Source organism: Mustela erminea, chromosome X (genome assembly GCF_009829155.1).
Source record: "Mustela erminea isolate mMusErm1 chromosome X, mMusErm1.Pri, whole genome shotgun sequence".
In the NCBI taxonomy this organism is placed as follows: Eukaryota; Metazoa; Chordata; class Mammalia; order Carnivora; family Mustelidae; genus Mustela; species Mustela erminea.
The window spans coordinates 123205409-123232980 of NC_045635.1; the positions used below are offsets into that span (position 1 = coordinate 123205409).

The window sequence follows — 27572 nt, forward strand, 5'->3', positions numbered from 1 at the left end:
AATAAAAATAGTAAAACCACTTTTGAAAACAGATTATCAGTTTCTTAAAAACCTAAACCTCTCATCTCATCTTGCCATTCCAAAACAAATGTCCACACAGAAAACAGTACATCAGTGTTCACTGTGGCATTATTCAAAATAACTAAAAGCTTGAAACAATCCAAATGTCCATCGATAGGTGTATGGATGAACAAAACATGGTTATACAGATATTGGAATTTCAGTCAGCCATAAAAATACTTGAATCATTGATACACACAATACTTGGATAAATCTCAAAATCATACTGATGAAAGAAGCTAGACAGAAGTTACATAATTGCTTTCTGAAAAAAAAAAGCATAACAAATAGTAGTTACCAAGGCAACATATTGATGTGGTTTGAGGAGGATCACCTTGGGGGCAAAGAAGTAACAGGGTGTACTGCTTTTCCTAACATAGATATATAAAATATATAACCTGCTTCTCAGTTTCTGCCTTTTGGGACCCTGATATGAATAGGGACAATCAAAGAAAAATACAGGAGCAAATAAAACCAATATAAGATCTCATTCTTAAGAGTTCTAATCTAATACTCAATTAAATACTAATAAACCAAACCCAATAACATTTTAAAACCAAACTTGAACATATAACAATAATATAAGAAAATGTAAAGACTAAATGTCATAAACTAAATATCAAAACCAATCCCATAAAAGTATCCACACAACATAAGCACATCCACTTAAAATTACAACCTCAAACCAAAGACGCATATATAATTCTTTTTTAATTATTTTAAATTTTTTAAATAAACATATAATGTATTATTAGACCTGTATTAGTACAGGTCTGTGAATCACCAGGTTTATACACTTCACAGCACTCACCATAGCACATACCCTCCCCAATGTCCAACATATATATTACTCTTACCACTACTATATAAACATACCAAAGTGAAAAAAAATTCAGAGTAGTCACTCTCACAGACAAGCACACAGGACATACTGAGAGGTCAGGAAGGGGCATGGAAGGATACAGTCACAGTAGGAACCCGAGGCAAAGAACAATTTCTCTATATAACAATTGAAATTTCCCCACACAGCTTGAAGTGAGGTGAGTTATATGGTTATTAGATTTGGGCACAGAAATTCACAAGCATAACTGTCAAAGCTAAAATAGTATAAATGAGCTTATTTCAGAGATGACACCAATTTTTACCCCATTTCCCAAAAGAACAATGTAATATTTAAAACTTACCCTTCAGACATTGTTTCAGTTCTGTGATCATGTCTAAAAGGGTGGCTTGTGGGCAGTATCTTGTCTCTCCACCTAGTCTCATTCTCTCTTGGTCCTCAGTCAAGAAGGAATAGTCCAAGAAAAATTAGGAGAAGAAATCCAATGAGTGACTTATTCATACTCAGGAGAGCTATAATATTTATTTATATTCAAATGATCCTTTTGTCACTTAGTCCCTTCTCATATAATATTTTTAAAACTTAACATCAGAAGTGTCTGTGAGCTATATGTAGCTTCCAGAACCATAATTATAGGTGAGTTTGGAGAAAGCACTGACCATTTCTTTGTGTTCACTGCCAGCTGTAACTAACCTGCCCTCTGGGGGAAAGAGCTACCCATTTATGCATAATTAGAACCTAAGCAATAGGGTATGAAGTTCTCAACTCAGAATGACTATACATTTTAGTAATGAGCACAAATCTTTTACCCAGATATATCAGGGGAAAAGTACCTCCTTTAAATTCTGAGACAGATAGCTTAATTCTGTAGTATTTGAGAGGCCAATTGCTAGTGAAGTGGTGAGCTTTGCATGAGATGGGGAACTGAATGATCTCAAGTCCTGAGATCTGGTCAATATGAACATTCCATCTCTACCAAGGGAGAGAAAACTTCCTCTGTTTATTTTACTTTTTAATTTACATGCCTCTGCCTCTCTAACATGAGTGAAGATTCCCTGAAGGCAGGCTCAGTTATTGTTCAATTTTATATCACCCATATCCCAAATCTGCACATTAAAGACATTCTGCAAATGCCTTGACATGTTTAAAGGAACAAATGTGTCACTATTATGATCCATTCTTCTTTTTTTTTTTTTAAAGATTTTATTTATTTATTTGACAGACAGAAATCACAAGTAGGCATAGAGGCAGGCAGAGAGAGAGGAAGGGAAGCAGGCTCCCCGCCGAGCAGAGACTCGATCCCAGGACCCTGAGATCATGACCTGAGCTGAAGGCAGTGGCTTATCCCACTGAGCCACCCAGGCACCCCTGATCCATTCTTCTTAATAACAGCTGGATACTTATCTAAGAACCTACCTATAACATTGAAAAAGCACCTGTCTTGGATATGTAAACAAATAAATAAACCCAGCAACTGATCTGAGTCTCCTCATAAGTCCTATTACGTTTTTGCTATGAAAACCTTGGGGTTTATTTAGTGCCTCATGCAAAGAGCATTAGAAGACCTGAAAGACAGCCCCCCAGAATATAAAATAATTAAAAAGTAAATTTCTCATATAGAAATAAAGCAACTGTACATAAGTCAACAACAACAAAAAGATTCTCCTCCATACCAATGAGTTTTGATTAGTGATAACCTATTCAAACTACATATTAAAATCAGCGAAATCTGGGGACATGGAAGGGGGAGTAATGCAAATTTGACAAGGCCACAACACTCCCTTTAATGAATTGACTATCTGCTTTTAGAGCCATTTTTGTGATATCTTTTCTTCTGGGTTTCCAGACACTCTTTCTCATTTAAGCTGCTGCCAGCAGAGACTAGGTAATATGGCATCCCAAGCATAGAGTCAGAAAAGAGGTATTTTATACCTTACTACCCACATGATCACAGGTAGATGACTAATAATCAGATTAATCCTTCAAAACTTTTTCAGCTGACCAGTAGATATTTTTTAAATAACTATCACATACTGAAGTCCTCAAAGTTCCTCAGAATTTTCCCTTCAGGTAGCAGCTATATAGTCTTTCTGAACCTATGGACCATCACACCCATTTCATTTTATACACACAGACAGACAGACAGACACACACACACACACACTTATATACATAATAACATTATGCACATATATGTACATATGTATCAGGTAGAATATATACACACCATGCACTTATCTCTCTGTGTATGTGTAGCTATATCTATTCATTTACTTATTTGTGTGTATGTGTGTGTGTGTGTGTGCGCGTGTGTGTATTTCAACTAACTGAAGTCCCAAACTGAAGTCTTCCTCTGACACACTCTGGGAGGCTCCAAGGTTTGCATCGCCCTCTTAACCTACAAAACCCTCATGTCAAGAGGCAGTAGAGTGTTGTGGTTTAGATCACAGAAACTCTATCCTCTCTGGTTACTTAGAACAACAGTTCTGCCATTTAAAATTGTACGACCTTGAATAAACTCTGTAACCTCTTTGAGTCTCAGTTTCCTCATCTGTGTAATAAATGACAGTAGTTGTTGAATAATCAAATGAGTTGATAACACTGAAAAGAACATCTAGTATATGGTAACCAATAAATATTATATTTTATTTATATTATAATCATCTAGACTAAATTCACAAAATATGGCATTAAAAATAAAACAGATTTGTCACAAGTTGCTGATTGCTCTACTGCAGCTACTGCAGTTTCTTAAAAATTAAGATACTTATTTGTGGAGCATAACAAATAGCATGGAGTACAAGGGGTGTTAGAGAGGAGAAGGGGATTGGGTAAGTTTGAAGGGGAGGTGAATCATGAGAGACTATGGACTCTGAAAAACAATCTGATGGGTTTGAAGTGGCGGGGGGGTGGGAGGTTGGTGTACCAGGTGGTGGGTATTATAGGGGGCACAGATTGCATGGAGCACTGGGTGTGGTGAAAAAATAATGAATACTGTTATGCTGAAAATAAATTAATAATAAAAAAATTAAAGATACTTAATCTGTCATTCATTCAGCAAAAAGTTATTGAGTGCCCAATAGGTGGCCAACATAATGCTAATCTTGATATATAAAAATAATGAATTTCCTAAAACAGTCTTGAAGAACACTGGGTAGCATTTAGCACTTTTGTAATTCTTTGTATTACCAACTTTTTTACTGGTAGTAGTCATGAGATCTCAAAAGCTGCTCTGGGCTACAATTTTTACATACATACTAAAATATACAGGCATACAAGTATACTGTTGTTTCTACATATCCTTCCCCCTTTCAGTTTTCATACCTAGTACCACGGGTTTCCAAATGTTCAGAGGAAACAGTATAAAATCATTATTCTTCTCCTAAAGAAAAGTGACAATCAACTACACGAGAGATATATTTTTAAGTATAAAGATCAATCATTTCAATATGTGTCATAATTTCTCAAAATCTTCCTAGAGAATAACATGACAATAAAATCCTTAAGTGATTCACATGATATCCTGGCATGAAGATTCTGTTTCATGGAGACAAACTCAGGTTGAGACGGGGACTGGAGAATTGTCAAGGTTGATGTTTGGAGTATAGGATCAAAATAGTACTTTACTGGGGGACACATTGAAATATTGTCTCATTTCCATGTTGGTCTCTAAAAAGCTCATGGCATTAACCACAGCTGGATAATGAGCATCTCCACCTCTTGTCTTCAATATCAGAAGAGTATCTTACAGTATCCTGAAACATGTGATTCATATACCTGACCAACCAACATACCTTGATCATTATTTCCCTTGAGTCTAGGTAATGGCTGATGGTCAGTGTCAGAACTCACTAGGGGACATGCTGCTCCTGAGGCCAAGGGGCACAGAGAGCTCTGGCCAGGTAACAGGGTAGGCTTTGTGACCGCTGGGACACCATGAGGCCAGTTGGGGAGGGATTCAGCCTTCTTCTTAAGTTTTCTTGCTCATGGAAGAGATATCTTCATACATCTTATCTGGATTCTTTTCCCACTGTTATATATGTGTATTAAACAAGTGGTTTGCATTCCCCAGATCCAATAGCTAAGCAGGAAATACATTCCATCTTATGTGCTTCTGCCTTGTCACCTAATGATCTGAGTCACTCTACCAGAGTAATTACCTCAACTCCTCCTGAGACCCCAACTAAGCAGGTAAAACAGAGAATCTTGAAAGCAAAGAATGAGAGAATAATCAGTAGTTGGTGAGATGGAGAGAGTAGAGATAGCTTTTCCTCCTCAGACCCTGGAATGAAAAAAAAAAGAAACAAAACAGAACATTTTATCAGGAGTGATCAACAAGACAGAAAATGTCCTTGGTGCCTAGGGATGGCCTTATTCTCCTCTCAGCTCCTGGTTTTTGTGAACCTTTCTTTGGATGCATGGTTGCTATGAGCAGCATGTTTCTGCATTTTTGCTCTCTGTGACACATGCTACTACTAGGTGCCTGTGTTTTCCTGCCAAACTGAACCTGAAAAAACTAGAAGGAAATACAAGGGAGAATGCTAGACTAAAGGCAAGTTTGGCTTAATAATATGGAAAGTGGTTTCTAGAAGTTCTTGAGGGGAGAGATATAAGAGGATTTGTGTAAATACATTTATCTAATATAGTAATTTAATATTATTTACATTCATTACTTTGGAAATATAAAGTAAGGGTAAGGAAAATGTAATCTGGATGTCTCCTAGTCCTCCAGTCTATATGTGGTCCCTGTCTTCAACTGTCTGTAAAATAAATTCTCTCCCTTAAATGCAAGAAACACCATACATTCCTTGAAATTTTGGTGTATTACAAGAAGACTTATGATATACTAGGACCATAAATTCATACTCTCAAGGGAAATTCCCAGGACAAATAGGCCTCCTAGACTCTGTTTTGTTCTTCCTAGTTCCAGTTCTAGATACATGACTTTCTCCCTAATTTCCCAAAGCAATCCTAATAGAAATAAAAGAATACAGTATAGACATACCCCATCTAATGTAGATGCTATAGACATGATGAAACTTCATTAGCAGACAGCTAGGCAAAATTTCCTCCTTCCAAGCATACACTACTGGTCTTGATCATTTTGCATTTAGTTTAGTGAGAATGAAAAATTAAAAGCATCTTGCACAGTAGCCATGTACTTCTTTTACATTGATATGGGAAAATAATGAAGATTTTTATTATCAAATATACCTGTGCACTATTCCCATCAGTCAACTAAATGTCTACAACCCCCAAAAGAGAGGGAAGCACACAGCTCAGTATCAGTGCTTATTCATGGTCAAGGAAACATATTTCAAGGAACAAAATAATTCCAAATTTCTTGATCCTTTCCTTTGAATTGCTGAAATTCATGAACAATAACTAAAGTCTGATTCTATGGAAACATTGATATATATCATTTTCTCTTTTGTCTGCTTCTCTTGTCCTTGAAGTATTTGAGCCCTGGGCATAACTCTCCAAAATTCTCAAGGGAAAAAAATAACATCTCAAAACTATTTCCTTTAACCACAAGCATGAGTAAAACTTCTCCTTCTCTGCTTCACATACCCCTCAGTAGCTTCAAAAAAGTCTTTGCAGCAACCTAGCACATGGCAGGAGATCAGATCTTTTACCCCATGAAAGTACAGACATGGTCACCATTTGCCAAAGTAAAAGAGGCATTGTTCTATTTCTGTCTTTGTCCCTCTAAAAAGCTGTGGTTAAAAAGTCATAACTCCCAAAACATAGAGAAAAAAAAGTCCAATATAATATTTCCTAATTTTCAAGAGGTCTGACTGGGGAGTTCCTGTGCTTGCTGGTATGACTGATCCTGAGTATGAAGGAGAGATTGGACTACTACTCTACAGTGGAGGTAAGGGAAAGTGTGTCTGGAATACAGGAGATCCCATAGGGCATCTCTTAGTATTAACAGCTCTGTGATTTTTTTACATGTATTTTTTGTTATTTAAATTCGACTAGCCAATATACAGTACATCATTAGTTTCAGATGTAATGTTCAATAATTTATCAGTTGCATAAAACACCCAGTGTTTATCACATCGGTGCCTTACTTAATGTCCATCACCCAATAGCAACCCTGTTCATTTCCCATAGTTAAGAGTCTCTCATGGTTTGTTTCCATCTCTGATGACTTCCCATTCTTTTTTACCTCTCTTCCCCTGTGATCGTCTGCACTGTTTCTTATATGCCACATATGAGTGAAACCATATAATTGTCTTTCTCTGATTGCTTATTTTGCTCAGCATAATTCCCTCCAGTTCTATCCATGTCAATGTAAATGGTAAATGGTAAGTATTCATCCTTTCTGATGTTTGAGTAATATTCCATTGTGTGTACACACACACACACACACACACACACACACACACACCATCTTCTTTATCCATTCATCTTTTGATGGATATCCTGGATACTTCTACAATTTGGCTGTTGTGGACATTGCTGCTATGAATATTGAGTATATGTGCTGCCAAAGCAAGCACAGCTGCTATGAATATTGAGGTGTAGGTGCCCCTTTGCATCACTACATTTGTGTCTGTGGGATAAATACCTAGTAGTGCAATTGCTGGGTCATAGGATAGCTCTAACTTTAACTTCTTGAAGAAACTCCATATTGTTTTCCAGAGTGGTTGTACCAGCTTGCATTCCCACCAACAGTGTAAGAGGGTTTCCCTTTCTCCACATCCTTGCCAACATTTATTGTTTCCTATCTTGCTAATTTTAGCCATTCTGACCATTGTGAGGTTGTACCTCCTTTTGGTTTTGATTTGTATTTCCCTGGTGCCAAGCGATATGGTGCATTTATTCATGTGTCTGCTGTCCATTTGTATGTCTTCTTTGGAGAAATGTCTGTTCATGTCTTCTGCCCATTTCTTGATTGGATTATTTGGGTTTTGGGTGTTGAGTTTGTTTCTTTATAAATTTGGATACTAGCCCTTTATCTGATATGTCATTTGCTAAAATTTTCTCCCATTCCGTAAGTTGCCTTTCAGTTTTGTTGACTGTTTCCTTTGCTGTGAAGAAACTTTTTATCTTGATGAAGGCTCAATAGTTCATTTTTGCTTTTGTTTCCCTTGCCTTTGGAGACATGTCTAGTAAGAAGTTGTTGCAGTCAAGGTTGAAGAGGTTCTTGCCTGTGTTCTTTAGGATTTTGATGGATTCCTGTCTCACACTGACATCTTTCATACATTTTGAGTTTTTCTTTGTGTATGGTATAAGAAAATGATCCAGTTTCATTCTTCTGCATGTGGCTGTCCAATTTTCCCAACACCATTTACTAAAGAGACTGACTTTTTCCCATTGGATATTCTTTCCTGCTTTGTTGAAGATTAGTTGATCATAGAGTTAAGGGTCCATTTCTGGGCTCTCTATTCTGTTCAATTGATCTATGTGTCTTTTTTTGTGCCAGTACCATACTGCCTTGATGATTACAGCTTTGTAAAATAGTTTGAAGCCCAGAATTGTGATGCCATCAGCTTGTCTTTTCTTTTTCAGCATTCCTCCGGCTATTTAGGGTCTTTTCTGGTTCCACACAAATTTTAGGATTATTTGTTCCAGCTCTATGAAAAAAGTTGATGGTGTTTTGATAGGGATTGCATTGAATGTGTAGATTGCTCTGGGTAGCTCAGACATTTTAACATTATTTATTCTTCCAGTCCATGAGCATGGAGTATTTTTCCATTTCTTTGTGTCTTCCTCAATTTCTTTCATAAGTGTTCTGCAGTTTTTAGAGTATAGATCATTTACCTGTTTGGTTAGATTTATTCCTAGGTATCTTATAGTTTTGGGAAACAATGGTATTAATTCCTTAATTTAATTAAATTAATTTGATAATAAATGGGATTAATTCCTTAATTTCTCTTTCTTCTGCGTCATTGTTAGTGTATAGAAATGCAACTGGTTTCAGTGGATTGATTTTTATATCCTGCCCTGTTGCTGAAGTGCTGGATGAATTCTAGCAATTTTGGGGTAGTCTTTCGGTTTTCCACATAAAATATCATGTCAACTGCAAAGAGTGAGAGTTTGACTTCGTTTTTGCTCATTTGACTGTCTTTTCTTTTTGCTGTCTGATTGCTGAGGCTGGGACTTCTAGTACTATGTTGAAAAAAAGTGGTAAAAGAAGGCATCCCTGTCATGTCCCTGACCTTAGGGGAAAAGTTCTCAGATTTTCCCATTGAGAATGATATTCACTGTGGGCTTTTTGTAGATGGCTTTTATGATATTGGGGTATGTTCCCTCTATTCATACACTGTGGACAGTTTTAATCAAGAAAGCATGCTATATTTTGTCAAATGCTTTTTGTACATCTATTGAGAGGATCATATGGTTCTTATCTTTTCTTTTATTAATGTGATGTATCACACTGATTGATTTGCAAATGTTGAGCCACCCTTACAGGCCAGGAATAGATCCCACTTGGTGGTGGTGAATAATCATTTTAATGTACTGTTGGATCCTACTGGCTAGTATCTTGGTGAATATTTTGGAACCCGTTTTCATCAGAGATATTGGTCTGTATTCTCCTTTTTGATGGAGTCTTTATCTGGTTTTGGGATCAAGGTAATGTTGGCCTCACAGAACGAGTTTGGAAGCTTTCCTCCCATTTCTTTCTTTTTTTCTTTTTTAAACAGCTTCAGAAGAATAGGTATTATTTCTTCTTTAAATGTTTGTTAGAATTCCTCTGGGGGGGGGAAGAATTCCTCTGGGAAGTCATCTGGCCTTGGATTCTTATTTTTTGCAGGCGCATGATTAAGGTGAATGGAAAGCTACAACAACCCAATCCAGGCAGGACTACTAATAGCCCAGACCCTTCAGAAATGAAGGCAGAGGGAATATAGCATGGATAGTGGAAGAAGGCAGTTATAAATAATAGGTACAACCATGTAACAAGTTACAGCAAAGCGCAATTGTCATGAGTATTTCTTCTTGTTGTGAATATATGCATGTATGTTATATAGCAAATGTGTTTATTTTCTACCATCGCTTGTCTCCCTATCATGTAACATAAGATGTATTAACTTTATGTCAGAGTAATTAAATATTTTAAATGCTATATCATATTTCAGTTAAAGGATATCAAGGAGAAGAGTAAACATCATTCAAAGACCGTACCTCCTTATGTGGGGAAGAAGTTAGTGCATTTTCAATTATATGCAGGATAATTGTATCATGCTAGGCAGGGTTATGACCTTGATATTTGGAGATTAAGTATGCTTTAAGGAGATTCAAACAGGTTCCAAGTTGACAAGGAATGGATTTGTGATGGTCAATTTTACGTGTCAACTTGACTGGGCCACATTGTGTCCAGATGTTTGGTCAAACATATTCTGGGTATTCCTATAAGGGTGTTATTGGAAGAGATTAATACTGAAATTGCAGACTGAGGAAAGCAGATTGCCCTCCCTAATGCTGGTGAGCCCATGAAATCAGTTGAAGGCTTCAATAGAACAAAAAGCCTCACATTTCACTGAATAAAAGTGAGAATCCTTCCTGCCTGACTGCCTTGAGCTAGGACATCAGTTTTTTTTTTTTCTGCCTTTGGATCCAAAAAGAAACATCAATTCTTCCTGGGTCTTAAGCCTGCAAGATTTCACTGAAACTACACTATTGGTGTTTCCTCAGTCTCTACCTTGCCAGTTTACCCTGCAGATCCTGGGACTTAACAACTTTTCTAATAATATGAGCCAATTTTTTATAATCAATTCTTCTCCCTCTCTCTCTTTCTCTCTCTCAAGACTGATATGACAGTATCTTCTGATATGATAGTATCACCAAAATTACACAAGAATATTCAAAGGAATTGGAGGGCCTCACTCCATGACAGAGTTAAAAAGTTCAGAATTTAGCAAGGAAGGACAAAAGGCTATCTGACCTACCTAAACAAGGAGCCTTGACTATTGTGAAGAATGCAAGTAGGTGTAAAGTATTCAGGAGTTTTGAAGGTAGGAAGTGTATTTGTTGCGCAGACAGGAAAGACTAACACATACAAGAGAAGGAGGATATTGTTCCTATCCCAAATATTGTTTCAAGTGTGGTAAGTCTTTTTGTGGACAAAGAGCTATAAATACCTGAAGAACCTACATGAGAAACTTTTCCCAGGAGCCCTTAAATTCTGGATTGCATTTCAGAAGAAGTTCTTCAAAGAGTACTGGAAAGTGGCTTACCACTGAAAGGTAGGTATCAGGGATCAAGGGAATGTGGCTCTGTCACTAAAGTTCTACCCACCATTGCCAATGCCACCACAAATGTTGCTCTCAGTGCACATTACTCTACTCAGAAAGGCGCCATTCATAAATCAATCTATGTGAATGATGCCTTCCTGAGTAGGGCACTGAACACAGATTAGCTGGAGGTGGCAGGCTTGACCTTTTTCACAAAGTGATATAAAGGCCTGAAGAACATACAAGTGAGGCTTTTCCTGGGACCTTCCTTCCCTAGATTTTAGAAGGCTCTTTAAAGGGTCCCATGAATTGAATCACCACTGAGTGAGTGGGTGGTTCTAAGGTTCAAGAAACAACACCAGTGTACAGGTATTGCATCTCTCAAGGCCAGCACTTATGTTGTACCTGTTGTACATTACTTCACTCTAAGAGGTGCCAATCATATTTCTAGTTACATGGATGGCACCTCCTGAAGTGGAGCACTGCACACACAATAGCTGAAGGTGGTGATCCTGCCCAAACCCCAGAACCCCATCACTATGCCAGTATAAACAACACCCTAACACTCCCAATGAGGAATCAGCAGAATATACCGAAAAGACCTGGAAAGTAACCACTATGCTCCCCTTTCTCTTGCCCTCCCCTGAAAGCTTATCTCTTCACCTGCTGTGTATTTCATGGGACAGATTTTAAGACTGAGAATAAGTCTTCTTCCTTGACTTTTCCCTCTTCCTCTTAGCTTTAAGATATTTGTCTGCATTATTTTACTTTTCAATTTAATAGAGTGGGCACATAAAAAACTATTTTATTTCCCAAAAGTCAGCTGTTAAGTAGAAAGTATAATTTAACTCACTCATTATATCTAGATATTGCAGACCCGATAGAACTCAGAACAGTGCTGGACAGAATTTTTTTCTTCACACGTCTATTCTTCTGTATACCACCATGTGGGCTTTAGCCCGGCATTGTCTGAAAAGAGGTAGAGGTCTTAAACAGCAGAAGGAGCAGCACTATGTACTTGAAAATCGACATGCAGAAAAAGCAACACATGGAAATACATAGAAATATATGCAAATAAACATGTAGATAATAAAACAAACCAAAAGACAGTGCACTGAAAACAATAAAAGAATTAAAAATACTACTGAGTATTCTAAATAACACACATAAAAAATACCAATCATTGGGGAACTAAAAAAAAGGATGTATATTTTTGTATATACAAAAATATATTTTGTATTTTAAAAATACAAGAAATTCAGATACACAAAACCCAAGGAAACAAACCCAAAAAGCAAACAAGCAAAGAAAACAACAAAAAAGAATACACTGACCAAATTTAAATGTACAAAAAGATCACAAAACAAAACAAGATCTGAGGGTTTCAGAGGGGAGGGGGGTGGGGGATGGGGTAGCTGGGGGATGGGCATTAAGGAGGGCACGCATTGTAATGAGCACTGGGTGTTACATGCAACTAATGAATCATTGAACACTACATCAAAAACTAATGATATATTACACAGTGGCTAACTGAACATAATAAAAACAAAACAAAACAAGAATTCCATACATAAAAAATTACCCCATCAAAAAAGAGAGTATATCCTTACAGAAATACAAAACCCCAAAACATACACACCAAAAAAATGACTTCACTCCTCAATAAAAACAAAAGCAGAGAATGAACATGAATCCCTGTTGCAACCTAGCACATATTAGAGCTAAATGACCCTTACTGTACAGGGAAGTGCCAATAATTCAGGTAAGAGAGAAGTGTACACCATGAGAAGTAAACAGATGTGCTACATTGGTGACAATGTTAGCACACAAAGTGGAAAAATTTCTCTTTTCACTACAGCTGAATTTCCTTCATGCTATAGGTGAGGCTTTTGTGTTCTATGATGATTTAGAGATTGACAATAAAATCCACAAACATCAGTTGCCAACTCAATACCCTGATGATTTAAAAGAGATTACCTGAAAGGTGATGTGGCATCAAGTTATCAGGTTATATCCCATCCCCCCACATAGAAAGGTAACATTTATATCTTGGTTTCCAGGTTATGCTTCAGTCCAGTAATGATCTTCAGGGGTTGGTGTTTGCTCATTCTCTTGCTCTCTCCTCTGAGAACCCTGGGTTAAGAGTCATACCTCAAAATGAATAAGAGAACTGGCATAAAAACAGACCCATAGACCAAAGAAACAGAATAGCCCAGAAATAAACTCATGCATACATGGTCAACTAATTTTGACAAGGATGTCAAAAACACACAATGGGAAACTACACAAAGTTTAAACAAATGGTTTTGGGAAAACTGGATATTCAACTGCCCAAGAATGAAATTGGACCCTTGCCTTATACCACTCACAAAAATTGGCTCAAAATAGATGAGCTCAAAAAAGAAAAGAAGACTGTAAAAATCCTAGAAAAAAAATAGGGAAAAGCTCCTTGACATTGATGTTGGCAATGATTTTTTGGATAAGATAACAAAATTACCAACAACAGGGGCATCTGGGTGGCTCAGCGGGTTAAGGCCTCTGCCTTTAGCTCAGGTCATGATCCCAGAGTCCTGGGATCGAGCCCCGCATCGGGCTCTCTGCTCAGTGGGGAACCTGCTTCCTCCTCTCTCTCTGCCTGCCTCTCTGCCTACTTGTGATCTCTGTCAAATAAATAAGTAAAATCTTAAAAAAAATTACGGACAACAAAAGTTAGACAAGTGGGATTACATCAACTAAAAATCTTCTGCATAGCAAAGACATAATAAATTGAAATGGTAATTTATGGAACAGGAAAAAATATTTGCAAACCACATTATTTGATAAGGGTTAAAATGCTAAATACATAAATAACTCATATGACTCAATAGCAAAAACAAAAACAAAAACAAAAACAACCCCCTCCCAAATAATCCAATTTAAAAATGGGGGAAGGACCTGAATAGACACTTTTTCCAAGGAAGGCACACAAATGACCAATAGGTACATGAGAAGGTGCTCAACATCACTAATGATCGGGAAAATGGAAATGAAATCCACAATGAGGTATCACTCTACACCTGTTACAATGACTATCATCAAAAGGAGAAGAGATAATTAAAGGCGAAAATGTGCAATAGACTCAACTACAGAGAACAAACAGCTGGTTACTAGAGGGGAGGTGGGTAGGGGGATTGGTGAACTAGGTGATGGGATTAAGGAGTGTACTTGCTGTGATGAGCATTGGGTGATATTTGTAAGTTTCAAATCACTAAACTGTACACCTGAAACTAATATTACACTGAATGTTAACTAACTGGAATTTATATAAAAACTTTTTTTCTGTTGTGGAATAAAGGAAACCTTTGTGTGCTACTGGTAGAAATGTAAATTGGTAGAGCCACTATAGAAAACAGTATAGAGATTTCTCAAAAAATTAAAAATAAAACTATCATATGATCCAGCAATCCTACTTTTGAGTATATATCTGGAAAAATGATATCAGTATCTGGAAGAAATATCTGCACTGCCATATTCATTGCAGCATTACTCAAAATAGCCAAGATATGTAATAACTTAAGTCTCTACTGATGGATAAATGGATAAAGAAAATGTGGGATGGATATATGCGTGTGGGAGGGTGTGTATTCTATACATACATATGTATCTATATATATGTATGTACGGGTATATCACAATGTTATTCATCCATGGAAAGAAGAAAATTTGCCACTGGTGACACAAAGGATGAACCTGAAGGGCAATATGCTAAGTGAAATAAGCTTGATAGAAAAAGACAAATACTGTATGGTATCACTTATATGTTGAATCTAAAATAATTTTTTTAGATTTAAAGAAAATAAGAGAGAAAAGCCAACACAATATTTCCTCATTCTTGAAAGTACTGAGAGGTACATTATCACATCTTGTCATGCCTTTACACAAAACTTAAAAAAAATAGCAAATCTATTTATTGCATGGAAATTTCTGTTTACCATCTTAGTCTCTCCTACTGATATGGCGACCAGAGAAAATGTAAAATGATATTTAGAGGAAGAGAGAGCTTCTACACCCTGAGGAAACAGCTAGATTCAATCTCTGAAAGAGTAAAGGGCTTCTGAGTTCAGCAGAGGATGATTCTAAGGTAGGACAGAAAATGAAGGAGAAGGCTTCTGTGAGGAATTAAGTTGAGAACAGAGTGGTAGCTTTGAGCACAGGAAATTCTTCAGAAAGAAGGAACTCTGAGACTACAGAGCAGGACCCATCTCTGAAATTCTTTCCAGATTGGTCAGGCCTTTTCAGAACAGTGGGATGTAAATCTCTGGAGAATGTATATGAACAGAAGCTTTTCCAAGAACCCTCCTCTGCTGGATCTGGCCTCTCTAGATGTGCTTCTGAGAGTCCTCTGAAATAGCTCAGCACTGAGGAGGTGGTGCCTTCCTCAGAGGAGGACAGCTGAACTTGAAGCTCTACCCCAACCCCAGGACTACCACATGTTGATGAACATGTTGTGTGTAATTCCACTTCAGAAAGACAAAATTCAGGGGTGCCTGGGTGGCTCAGTGGGTTAAGCCTCTGCCTTTGGCTCAGGTCATGATCTCAGGGTCCTGGGATGGAGCCCTGCGTCGGGCTCTCTGCTCAGCAGGGAGCCTGTTTCCCTTCCTCTCTCTCTGCCTGCCTCTCTGCCTACTTGTGATCTCTGTCTGTCAAATAAATAAATAAAATCTTTAAAAAAAAAGACAAAATTCATAGTTCTGTTACCTGTATACCTTCATCTTGAGTAGGACAGTGTATACAAAGTGGCTGGATGTGGCAGCCCTGCTCAAAGACCTTTTTCATGAAGCTTTCATTCCACTTTCAAACATTTAAGCCTATGAATAGGCACCAACATTTGACCAAAGTTCCTCTATGACCCCCAAGCCACTGCTCTTTCTCTTCCAGTCTCTGGGTTTCATCTCATGTACTGCATCTTTAATGAGCCAGGTTTCAGGAGCAAGGTAGAATCAATATCCGTCCATCTTCCCTTCCTTAGGAAGAATAATCTATGTTGGCATTATCCTATTGATTTTCTAATAATTAATGATATTAGGGATGGTTCATTAAAAACTATTTTGCCATCCCCAAAGTAATCCTTTTTTTAATTATTTTTATTTAAATTCAATTAACATATAGTGTAGTATTAGTTTCAGAGGTAGAGTACAGAGATTCATCAGTCTTATATAACACCCAGTGCTCATTACATCCCAGGCCCTAAGTAATCCTTTAAGTAAAAATTCAAACACCTCAGCCCTCCAGGCTCCTGAACTGCAAACTCTCTGGTGCCTCTTTCAGTGTTATTTACCTAAACTTCAACCCATAGAAGAGCCAGTGAGTAAGAGCAAGAACCTCCTTAGGGAGAAGAGCACGCATTTACGTGCCAGAATGGTGAGGTCAGAAAGCCCACTTCTTCCTCAGGTGCTGGGAAAAAAAATCAGCTCATACACACAAACAGTAATGGTTTACAAAACAGAATTTCTGAGGCTTTCACGTGAGACCTGTTTGCTGAGAGCATTTTTCCCAACTTTCCGGTCTGTCTCTCTAGGTGTTTTCAAATCTCACAACATGCAAATGGGCAATCTCAGAGTGAAGTTTGGGGTAAAGAATTTCCAAAATTAAATAAGACTTTGAGAGATGAGCAACCAGAATCTAAAGTTCTTGTGGATAGGGAAGTGAGTGGGTTTGGGGAAATCCATACCTAACTATAACGTTCTTCTTCATTGAAAGAAAAAGGAAGACTGGGTCAAGCGAAGAGATTCAGATGTCCTCAAGTCGTTGGTCTCTTTGATTTAATTATCCATCACCGATAACAAAAATCTTAGAATAACTGCGGCAAACCACATGAGGACCCTGCAGTTCTGATGGGGCAGAGCTTTCATTTTAATGCTGAAAGGAGAGGAACAAAACTCCCATTTAGTCCACCTTCTGTTGCCAGGCAGGGGACTGGGAAACCTCATGCCTAGGTTGACTTGTCCCATTGCGTGAGGGGCCACAAGATAACCTGCAATTCTGCCACTGTCCAGTCTTAAACTTCCTAACCAGTTCACCTTCCTCTTTTCATCTTTCAGAGTTTTCCTTGTGTTAATCTTCCAGCACTACAGTTGTACTTAGCTCATATGTGTAGGTTTCAGTCTATGCTACCTTGTCTGAACCTGAAGTCCCCCATTTTGTTGCCATGATTTAGACTTGTACTGATTTTGAGGACAATGTTTTGAGAATACTGGTTTAAAGTCCATGACAACTACTAGGATAGTTCTGATGATGAAGTAGCTAATATTTCCCTGCCACAAGCATCCCTGGGGAGTTTTTTAGAACAGAGAAAGGGAGGTAGTAAATGATAGAATATTCATGACTAGCTAATCAAAAGAAGTTACTGCAAAATATAGAAATGGGAAACAGGAGAATACCCCTCTCACTGGACTGGATACCTGAAGACAGAGGTAGTGGAGTTTTTTTTTTTTAATTTTTTTTTATAAACATATATTTTTATCCCCAGGGGTACAGGTCTGTGAATCACCAGGTTTACACACTTCACAGTGCTCACCAAAGCACATACCCTCCCCAATGTCCATAATCCCACCCCCTTCTCCCGAGCTTTTTTTTTTTTTTTAAGATTCCATCCATCTATTTGACAGAGAGAGAGAGATCACAAGTAGGCAGAGAGACAGGCAGAGAGAGAGGGGAAGCGGGCTCCCTGCTGTGCAGAAAGCCTGACGTGGAATTCGATCCCAGAACCCTGAGATCATGACCTGAGCTGAAGGCAGAGGCTTAACCCACTGAGCCACCCAGGCGCCCAGGTAGTGGAGTTCTTATTTAACTTTCTCTCTTGATTTATCTAACAGTATGGATGAATTTCAAAATAATTATATTAAGGGACATAAATTAGACAAAAAATGGTATATACTCCATGATTCGATTCTTATAAAAATCTGGAAACTAAAATCTAATCTCTAATGACTGAAGGCAGCTCAAGGATTGCCTGGGCAAGTAGGTAGGGAGAAGGGAAGGAATGAGGGATCACTCAGGGCAGGAGGAATCTTTTGGCGACAGTGGATAATGTTGCCTATTTTGATTGTGGCGATGATTTCATGAGTACATAAATATGCCAGTATGTAACAAATTGTAGATTTCATACCAAATACCTTAATAACCTTTTTCAAATGGAAGAGCAAAGAACTGGAATAGTCAAAAATAAAATCATGCTCCCAAATTAAGCAATCCATTAACACAAAAACTCTCAGATAACAAACACACACTCATATACACAATTCAAAAAATAAATACAATATAAGCTAAAAAGCCCAATAAAGAACAAATAATCCATCCCTAAATAAAACAAAACATACCCCAATGTGCCAAAATCTTTACAGTTGAAAAAACAATCAGAAAAACAAGGCACAAATAAATCAACAATAAAACAAAACCAATAAGATTAAAAAAATCTCTACACTCCATCATATAATCCAAGCTTAATAAACAGGATTAAGTAAATAAACAAATAAGGCAACCAAGAAAAAAACAAACAAAAACAATATTTGACTATGTTGATAAGAAAACATATGGCAAATATCAAACCATATGAGTGTACACACTGGCACAAACTGTAAAAAACCCAAATGAACTCCCAAAACTTGAACAAACCAGACCCCAAATATAACACAAACACATAAGTATCCACAAAACAAAAATTAAAGAGCCCCACAAAAATATTCAAGGGAAAAAACCATCAAAACCCACAAAAGAAAAATCATACAAATTTTAAATTCCCACAACACAAGGAAAATACATACCTAAACAAAAACACACATACACACAACCATAGCTAAAACTCCACAGCACTTCTCTGAACAAATTAAACAAAACACATAAACAAATAAAAATCAAATAAAAAAGGAATCCAGACTTGAACAAATATGAATAATTCAAGAATAATACCCAGTCTAAAACCCAAATATTCACTGAACAGCAAGCCAAAATTCTAACTTAAAAAATGCTCAAGCATACAAGCAAATAAAAACCACACAAAATATCATGCACACTGAATTAGAAACAAAAAACACTAATTAAAAATGCAAAAACCAAATTTTAAAAACACATACACAGACTCTGTAAATAAAAGCAAAAGTATAAACAAAATAATTGCAAAAGCAAATAAGTAAACAAATAATAAAACCAGGTTCCAAAGTCCAAATAAACAATTATTACTAAACCAAAAGCATCTGAAAGCTAAAAACCAAATTCAAACAATGTGATATATACATGAGCCAATCAACTAATTTATGAACACCAACATATATACACTCAAACATAAACTCTCATGCCTTTTCAAAAATAAGCATAGAATCAAATTGAGAACAATTTACAATGGCATCATTGTCACTGCCTGGCACAAATCTGAGGGTATGAGACTTTCCACCCAGAGAAACCCATAGAGCTCATGAGAAGGGAGCACTCCTCTTGAGCATTTGACACTAGCTGTACAAGGTAGTAATGTAATAGTATTGGGAGATAAATTAGAGGAATTCCCTTCTTCTTGGTCATAATCTAAATTTCCCCCAAGATCTGGAGATAATAGCAAAATTCCAAAAACAACCACTTGCCCATTCAGTGTGCTGATGCAATGTGGTTTACGTGATCTCATCTGGAAGGAGGCCTCAGAATGGTAGCTCCCCAACCCCATTTCCCAGCACTATAGTGTATACAACCTGCTTCCCAGTTACTTCTCTGGTCCTGTAGATCATGTCCAGGGTTATAGTGCCATACATTTCTCTATGACTCTTGCTTTTTCTTTGTGAAGACTTTGGATTAAGAAGGAACAACTCAGGGAATGTGGAAGAGAAAAGACCAAGTGACATAATCTTATTCTCAAGAGGTCTGAGATAAGTACTTTCCCATTTCTTCATCTTTTCACAGAATTAAAAAATAAAACGTTAAATACAGTAAAAGGAACCAACCAAATTAAATGTTCTAGGCATATTCTTAACCTGTATTGTTATGGTGAATTCAGAAAGAATTGATATAGATATACATAAACATGTATTTTGAATAATATTTAGGTATATGTATATGTTTGTATACATATACTTTGGAAGAAAATATATATATTTTTCTAAGTAGGGAAGTGCATCTAAATCCCTGAAGAAAGATTTGTCTTCAGTCCTAGACAGTAAAGAAGTTTCAGGTATAGAGGAAATCTTCTGAGGTGAGAAGGAATTTGAAAAGTCCCAAAGGGAAAGAGAAAGGGAAAGGGTTGGGTACTTTACAAATGTTGCATACAGAGTGTTGATAGGAAAAATCAGGGGGGCATGAAGAGTACATGGGTTTTGCAGAAAGTATAACCTCTGAATGCACAAAAAGGGAAAGCTGCATCCTCACTACAAATTTTATACCTGCGTGGGCATACCTCCTTTGAATAGGGCATACAAATCCCTGGAAAACCTCCATGTATGACTTTTCTCAGGAGTACTCAGCCCTTAGGATTTGCTCTCAAGACCTGCTTATGAGAGTCCCAGCAGTGGGAGGATGGTGCTTTGACTTAAAGGAGGGCAGCTCTGTGTATGTAGCTCTAATACTTGCTGCCATAGCCACCACATATATTGTATATAATGTGTATTACTCTACTCAAAAAGGTGACAATCATGCTCCAGTCTATGTGAATGACACCCTCTCAAGTAGGGCACTACACTCAGCTGAAGGTGGTGGCCCTGCCCAAATACAAACATGTAACTTTCATCCAATACAAAGTTTCTAGCATGTGAATGACTATACCACTGTCCTCTTACCCTCCTTTGAGTATCTCCGTACTTTATTGCATCCATAATGTGCTGATTTTGAGGCCTGAAAGATAATAAGCCTCTTCCCTTTTCCTCTTCCTCAAGTAAGAGATAACCTCATCAACATTTTCCTGTTGAATTTCAAGTTTTTAAAAATGGCATATTAAAAATGGGTTTCTTTCCACCAAAAATAATGCTTCCTCCAACACACCCACCACATCCCTCTGCACCCCAACCTTCCAAGTCCTTTGTTCAGAGTTCAACAACTTAACTCCAAAACCCCAGAAGAAGAAAAGTAAACATGCAGGAAATTCAAGAGAGAAGAGAAGACAATTTAGAGGTAGTTCTAGGATTCACAGGACAGAAATCCCATTTTCTCCACCATTCCTAGATAAGATATAAGTCTATTTACCTTGTCTGGAAGAGAGAAGATAGGCTTAGAGCTTAGAGGTGTATAATTTTTCCTTCCCAGCCCTGAATTTTATCCACTTTTTCCTAGAGTTCCTGTTGTTGAGAGGATCTTTTCCAATATTTTCCTCTGGAGGCACAGACCTCCATGGGTCCATCATTCCCTTTAAAAACTGAAACTGAGAGATGGTGGAAGTAGGTAAAAGAAATTCAAACACCCCAAACACTTTTAGAGCTAGGGAGATGAGTTTTACAAGAGTCTGAACAGACAGAGATGGTTTGTATTGAATAAAATACATAACTGACTAAATCACTTGCCACACGAAGGGAGAATAAGGTGAGGGACATTTAACCTGGATGGGTCCAAGTCTCCAAACATTCAGACTAAAACTCTATTTAGTCAATAGAATACAATGACTCAAAAGTCTCAAATCTACATCTATATATATTAATTAAACTGAAATAATCATAAAATATTTTTTAAAAAAATTTCCAGTCAATAAGCACAAGAAAAGATTTTCAAGATCACTAGTCATTAAAAAGTGCAAAAATAAATAAATAAATAAATAAATAAAATTAAAAAAAAAAAACAAAACAAAGAAAATGCAAATGAAATCACAGTGAGATACCACTTCATACTCATTAGGATGTCTGTTATAATAAACAAAAACAAACCAGTAAATAACAAGTGTTGACAGGATGTGGAGAAATAAGAACCTTTGTGCATTGCTAGTGGGACTCTAAAATGGTGGCACTGCTATGAAAAACTGTATGGCAGTCTTAAAAAAAAAAATTAAATTACCATATGACCCAGAAGTTTCTATCCTGTGTTTATATCCAAAGCAACTGAAAGCAGAAACTAGAACAGATATTTGTACACCCCTATCATAACAGTATTGTTCACAATAGCCAAAAGGTGGAAATAATTCAAGTGTCCATGGCAGATAAATAGATATATGGGACATCTGAGATTAACTGCCAAGAGAAACCATAAACAAAAACTCACAAGCAAACAACAATGACAAAAAAACAATAAAAGGAATAAAGTCAAACCCAGATATAAGCAAAAGAATCCTCAACACACATAAAAACAATTACACAAATAGAAATGCAAAAACAAATAGACTCAGATAATCACACACAATCACAGAATAAACACAATTAAAATGACAAAAATAGCAAGATAAAATTTGTAAATTCTTAAATACACACTCATACCACACAAATCAAGTCATCAATGGCAAAGAATATAAAAAATCCAAACATAAATCACACATACAAAGCCCTAAAAAAACCAAAACAACACAAAACAAATATATAAACCAAAATATAAATGGACAACAAACAAACCAAGGCCAAATAAGAATAAAACCCATAAATCAAAAACATAAAAAATGAACAATACAGTGTACCCTCACAAACACAAGTGTTCCAAAACATATGAGCATGTGTACACATACACACATCCTCCCAAATATACCCAAAGTTTGAAAAAATTTTCAGTTAGTCACTTTCACAGTCTAGCTCAAATCAGGAGTAGCTGAGACTCAGGGCAGGAAAAAAATGGAGCAAACACTGAACAGCGGACACATATGGTGCACTTGTAAACATATTAAGAGCAATTTCCATTCTCTTCATTGCAACCTAAATTTCCACGAAGGCTGAGGTAAAGATAAGCAGCTGTTGGGAAAAAGAGCAATATTGACAAAGATCAATGGCCAACTCAATGCTCTGTTGTAATTCAAAGCCTGAGGACATCCGGATACACTAATTTTCCAACACAGGAATGTATAACATACAAAGTGTTTCCCATGAATTGCTGCAGTTCTGAAATGGTCTCCACAACTGTGTTGCTTGCCATCTTTTACCTGTTTGTTTCGTCTAGTCTCTCTTTGAAGAAGCTTGGTTAAGATGGACCCCATAAGAACAGAAAGAAAAGTCTATGCACCGTGTCTTTCAGTTCCAAAGGTCTGAGAAGTAAAACCTCTTATCATTTCAATAATTGTTTATATTTCACATAAGACACAAAAAGTAATTAAAATAAAATTTTTTAAGAGACTAACTGAAATGTTCTGGTCACCATCTGAGCTGCTACTGAAACAGGGTTATCAGACAAACTGAGTGTTACACAAGGGAGAGGGGTGAGGGGGTAGGGTAACTGGGTAGTGGGTATTAAGGAGGGCATGTGGTGTGATGATCCCTGGGTGTTATACACAACTAATGAGTCATTGGGCACTACAACAAAAACTTATGATGTACTAAATGCTGGCTAACTGAACATAATAAAAAATAATTTAAGAAATAAAGGATAATAAAGTAGGAAGAACTTCTAAGCTCCTAGGAAAAGTGCCTTTAGTGCACAAAAGGAAATGGCAAAAGAGAAGGAGAGTGATAGACCCAATCCAAGTCTTGTTCCAAGGTCTCAGGCCCCTTTTTGAACAAAGATAGGTAAGTATTTGGAGAAATTGAATGGGAACTTTCCCCAAAGGCCCTCAGATCCTAGGTCTGGTCTTCCAGAGGCACTGATGAGTCTTCTGAGAGGAAGGGGATTTGGCTAAAGTGAGTGCAACTGTGCACAGACAATCATGTTACCTCTTCTAGGGCCACCACATGTGGTTGTACATGTTGTGAATTACCACACTCAAAAAAGTGCCAATCATATTTTAGTATACCTGAGTGGCACTTTTTCGAGTGGGGCACTGCACAAAGCTTGATTAAATGTGGCAGCCCTGCCCAAATGCTCCCCAGCCAGGTTAACCTTCATAATACCTGTGCTTCCAACCCTTGTGGGGCACCTAGGATTTATGCAAAACATCCAAGAAACACCTACCCCAACGCTCTCCTTCCTCCGTCTCTCCCTGCATCAGTATCACCTCACCTGCCGCCTGCTTGATTTACAGGTTTTTAGGCTGAGAGAGAATGATCCTTTCTTCTTTTCTCCTCTCACTCAGGTAAGATACAGCCTCATTGAATTTGAGAAGCAAGACAGAGGATCATAGGGGAAGGGAGGGCAGAAGGAAATAAGATGAGAGGGAGACAGACCATAAGAGACTCCTAATTTCAGGAAACAAACTGGAAGTTGCGAGTGGAGCAGAGTGGGATGGACATTGCGGAGGGTTGGTGCTATATAGTGAGTGCTGTGAATTGTGTTAAGACTGATAAATCATAGACCTATACCTCTGAAACAAATAAAACATTATATGTTAATAAAAAATAAAATTAAAAAATAAGATAGAGCCTCATTTGTGTTAATGTGTTAAATTTTAAGTCATTAGAAGTAATGCTTTACATGCGATTTGTTGCCCTTCAAAGTTGAAGTTCCCATCAACACCTCCCCGCACAACCTTCTCCATCCCAGTCTTCATCCTTAAACTTGCAAGTGCCTTAGAGGAAGGCAGAATTCTAAAATAGTCTCAAGATGAGTCCTTATGCACATGCCCTGCATACTCTTCTTCCTTCTTGTGTGAGCAGAAATTTGAATTTCATAGGATATCTTTTCCATGATTATATTATGTTTATTAGCCAAATGGATGTTACAGATATAATTAAGGTCACCAATCTTTTGAATTTGATTTAATCAATAGGTAGATTATTCTGAGTAGATCTGACCTAATTAGGTAAGCTCTTTAAAAGAGGATACAATATCTCCTCACTGACCTCTCTCTGAACATGTTCATTATCATTAGGATATTCTGGGTGGCTGGTATGGTTCACATAAGTAGGACTTGCTAATATGCTATCAATATCTTGAGCTTAAAAATCTATGTTTGGATTATCACTACAGTGAAAATTTGCATATAATTACTCCCTTTCCATCTCCTTTTTGATGAAATCATTAAAATGTGAGATGAAACAATCTAATGGGTTGTCTAAATGTTTTTCCCAGCCCTGTTTACAGTGATTGGCCCCTTGGCTTATCAATATTTCCTCTAAAAATGTAATAACACCCACCTCAGTCTAGAGACTAGAGAGAGCAGCCTTAAGAAAGCAAGTTGACATGTTTTGGACAGAGTCAAAAGACAAGGAACAACAGAGAGTCTCTAAAAAGAGCCTCAATTCTATAGCTGAAAGGAAGTGAATTTTGCCCATTTTGCCAATTTTGAAAGAGAACCTTGAGCTTCAGATGAGATCACTACTCTGGTCAAGACATTTATGTCAGTCTTGTTAGGCCTTGAGCCAAGGACCCACTTAAACTGTGCATAGACTCCTGACCCACAGAAGCTATAAGATAATACATGTGTATTGTTGAAAGCTGTTAATTTGGAATAATATGTTATATGGCAGTTGAAAATTAATTCACCCTTATTTGGAATTCTAAATCTTAATGACAAAGCCAAAAAATAAACAGAATACATGCATAAATAATCTCAAAGGAGACAAGCATAGAGGCACTGATATTTGCAACAAAGAAAATAGAAATCGCTTTTCTCCTCTTACCCCAGAGAGGAAACAAAGTGTAAAACTTACTTGGACTGAATTCCAAGAAAGAAAATAGCTTTAAAGCCTAGAATTGCCCTGTTCCTCTTCTCATCCTTAAAATGCTCAGCTTTTCATCAGAGGTCTGGTTGTAGAGAGGACCTTTTCCAAATTTTCCATTTTGAGACATAGGCCTCCATGTGTATGTATCTTTCTGGCCTGGACAAACATCCTAAGATAAACACAGAACGAAGTAGGTAAATAGATTCCAAAACCAAAAAACATTCTTGGTTTAAAAGAATGAAAACCAGGTTATAAAAAAGCTTGTAGATTAGGAAGTTGAAAATTTTGGAAAAATACATAACTGTCTGTGTTATTCACAATGAGGAGAGAAAGTAAGTTAAAACCGGATTTTAAACTTAAGCTGGGTTTCCCCAAGTCATTTTTGGCCCCCAAGTTGACTCCTATTTGTGGTCAGAGCCTCTTCTCCTTCATTTCCATTAGGAATATAATCTGATGAAATAGAGACAAGAAACTTGCCCAACATCTATAGACTCTGAAGGTCTGAGAGAGCTGCCAGGCAGAGAATTTAACACCATCCTTTCCCACCCACCCCTACACAGCCCTTCTTTACATGTACATGGGGGATAACTTAGTCACTTAATTCACCAGGAATAGGACTGAACACCTACCAAGAAAACAAAACAAAAGCTATGGATTTGTCTTTTTCTCTATCTCTATCTCTATCATCTATCTCTATCATCTATATCTCTATCATCTATATCTATATACATATTAGGAGGTTATGGTGGTTTCAGTAATTTGTACCAATTTATATCTACCATTACCCATTGTAAAAGGAAAAGAGGCAGGAATAAAGGCAGGCTTCCCTCTCTAGGAAGCCAAGGAAAGGTGAATGTTTCTGTTTGTTGAGACCTGGGCTGCCAATACCTGAATGTCAGTCAAAAACAAGAATGTTATTCTAGTTTTAACCCATATTAAAATTCACTAAAAGAGATGGGAGCATACCTCAACTTCAAATCTGGATCTGGTCAAAGGTACTGTCTAGTAAACCAACATAATTTAAGTATTTCAAAAACCCTTTTTGTTGTTATTTTGTTGAAAACCCTGACCAAAAGGATTTTAGTTTAAGTTTTATGTGAAATGTTCAAAAATTTCAACTTTCTCCTCTATCTAATTCCAACACACCCAATGACTCAATCCCAAGGAGAAGCTTTTAGACAAAACATAATAAGACATCCTAGTGTCCTCATGTAAGGTTTGAAGGTCCTGGATGCAAACGCACCCCATTCTACTCTAGATCATTTCCTCTTCAGACATGAGTATTTGTTTTTTCTCAGACCTCCTTCACCTTGTAATCTGGGCAATTATCCAAACTCTACATAAGAGACTGTACTTGTCTCAGATGTTCAATACATACTAGTGCTGGATTTAGGATCAAAGGACTTGGGGAGGGCCATATGTTGACTTAAAGCTGGAACACTGGAGAGTGACTGACTGGATGCAAATAATAGTTTTGCCTCTTGCCAGATGTGCGATCTTAAAGCAATTATTAAAATTCCCTTTCCTTTCGTTTCTCATTAGTAGAATAAGGGTAATTATACCAGTCCCTACTTTAGGGGGTTCTTGTAAATTTTAGCTGAATTCATGTACAGTAACAGCTTAGAAATATTCCTGGCACATAGTAAGCCTGAAATGAAAGACACGAAGCATTGTGTAAATGTCTGTTTTTACCATGAATATTGTTGTAATCATTCTATCCCAGGTTAACATGTTTCCTTGGACAAGTCCTTCAGCTGTCTTTGATTCAGTTATCTGATATGAGATATGAAGGTTGTTATGGACAAAATCCCATGG

General features: G+C 37.2%; 1 long non-coding RNA gene across 1 annotated transcript; it reads right to left on the reverse strand.

Moving 5' to 3' along the window:
* Positions 1-1266: 1266 nt before the first annotated feature.
* LOC116583325 lies at positions 1267-21361 on the reverse strand. Its single transcript, XR_004282682.1, has 3 exons — positions 21283-21361; positions 5062-5183; positions 1267-1338 (listed from the first exon to the last, which is right to left on the reverse strand). It is a non-coding gene; the product is annotated as an uncharacterized LOC116583325 (long non-coding RNA).
* Between the last annotated feature and the right edge of the window lie 6211 nt (positions 21362-27572).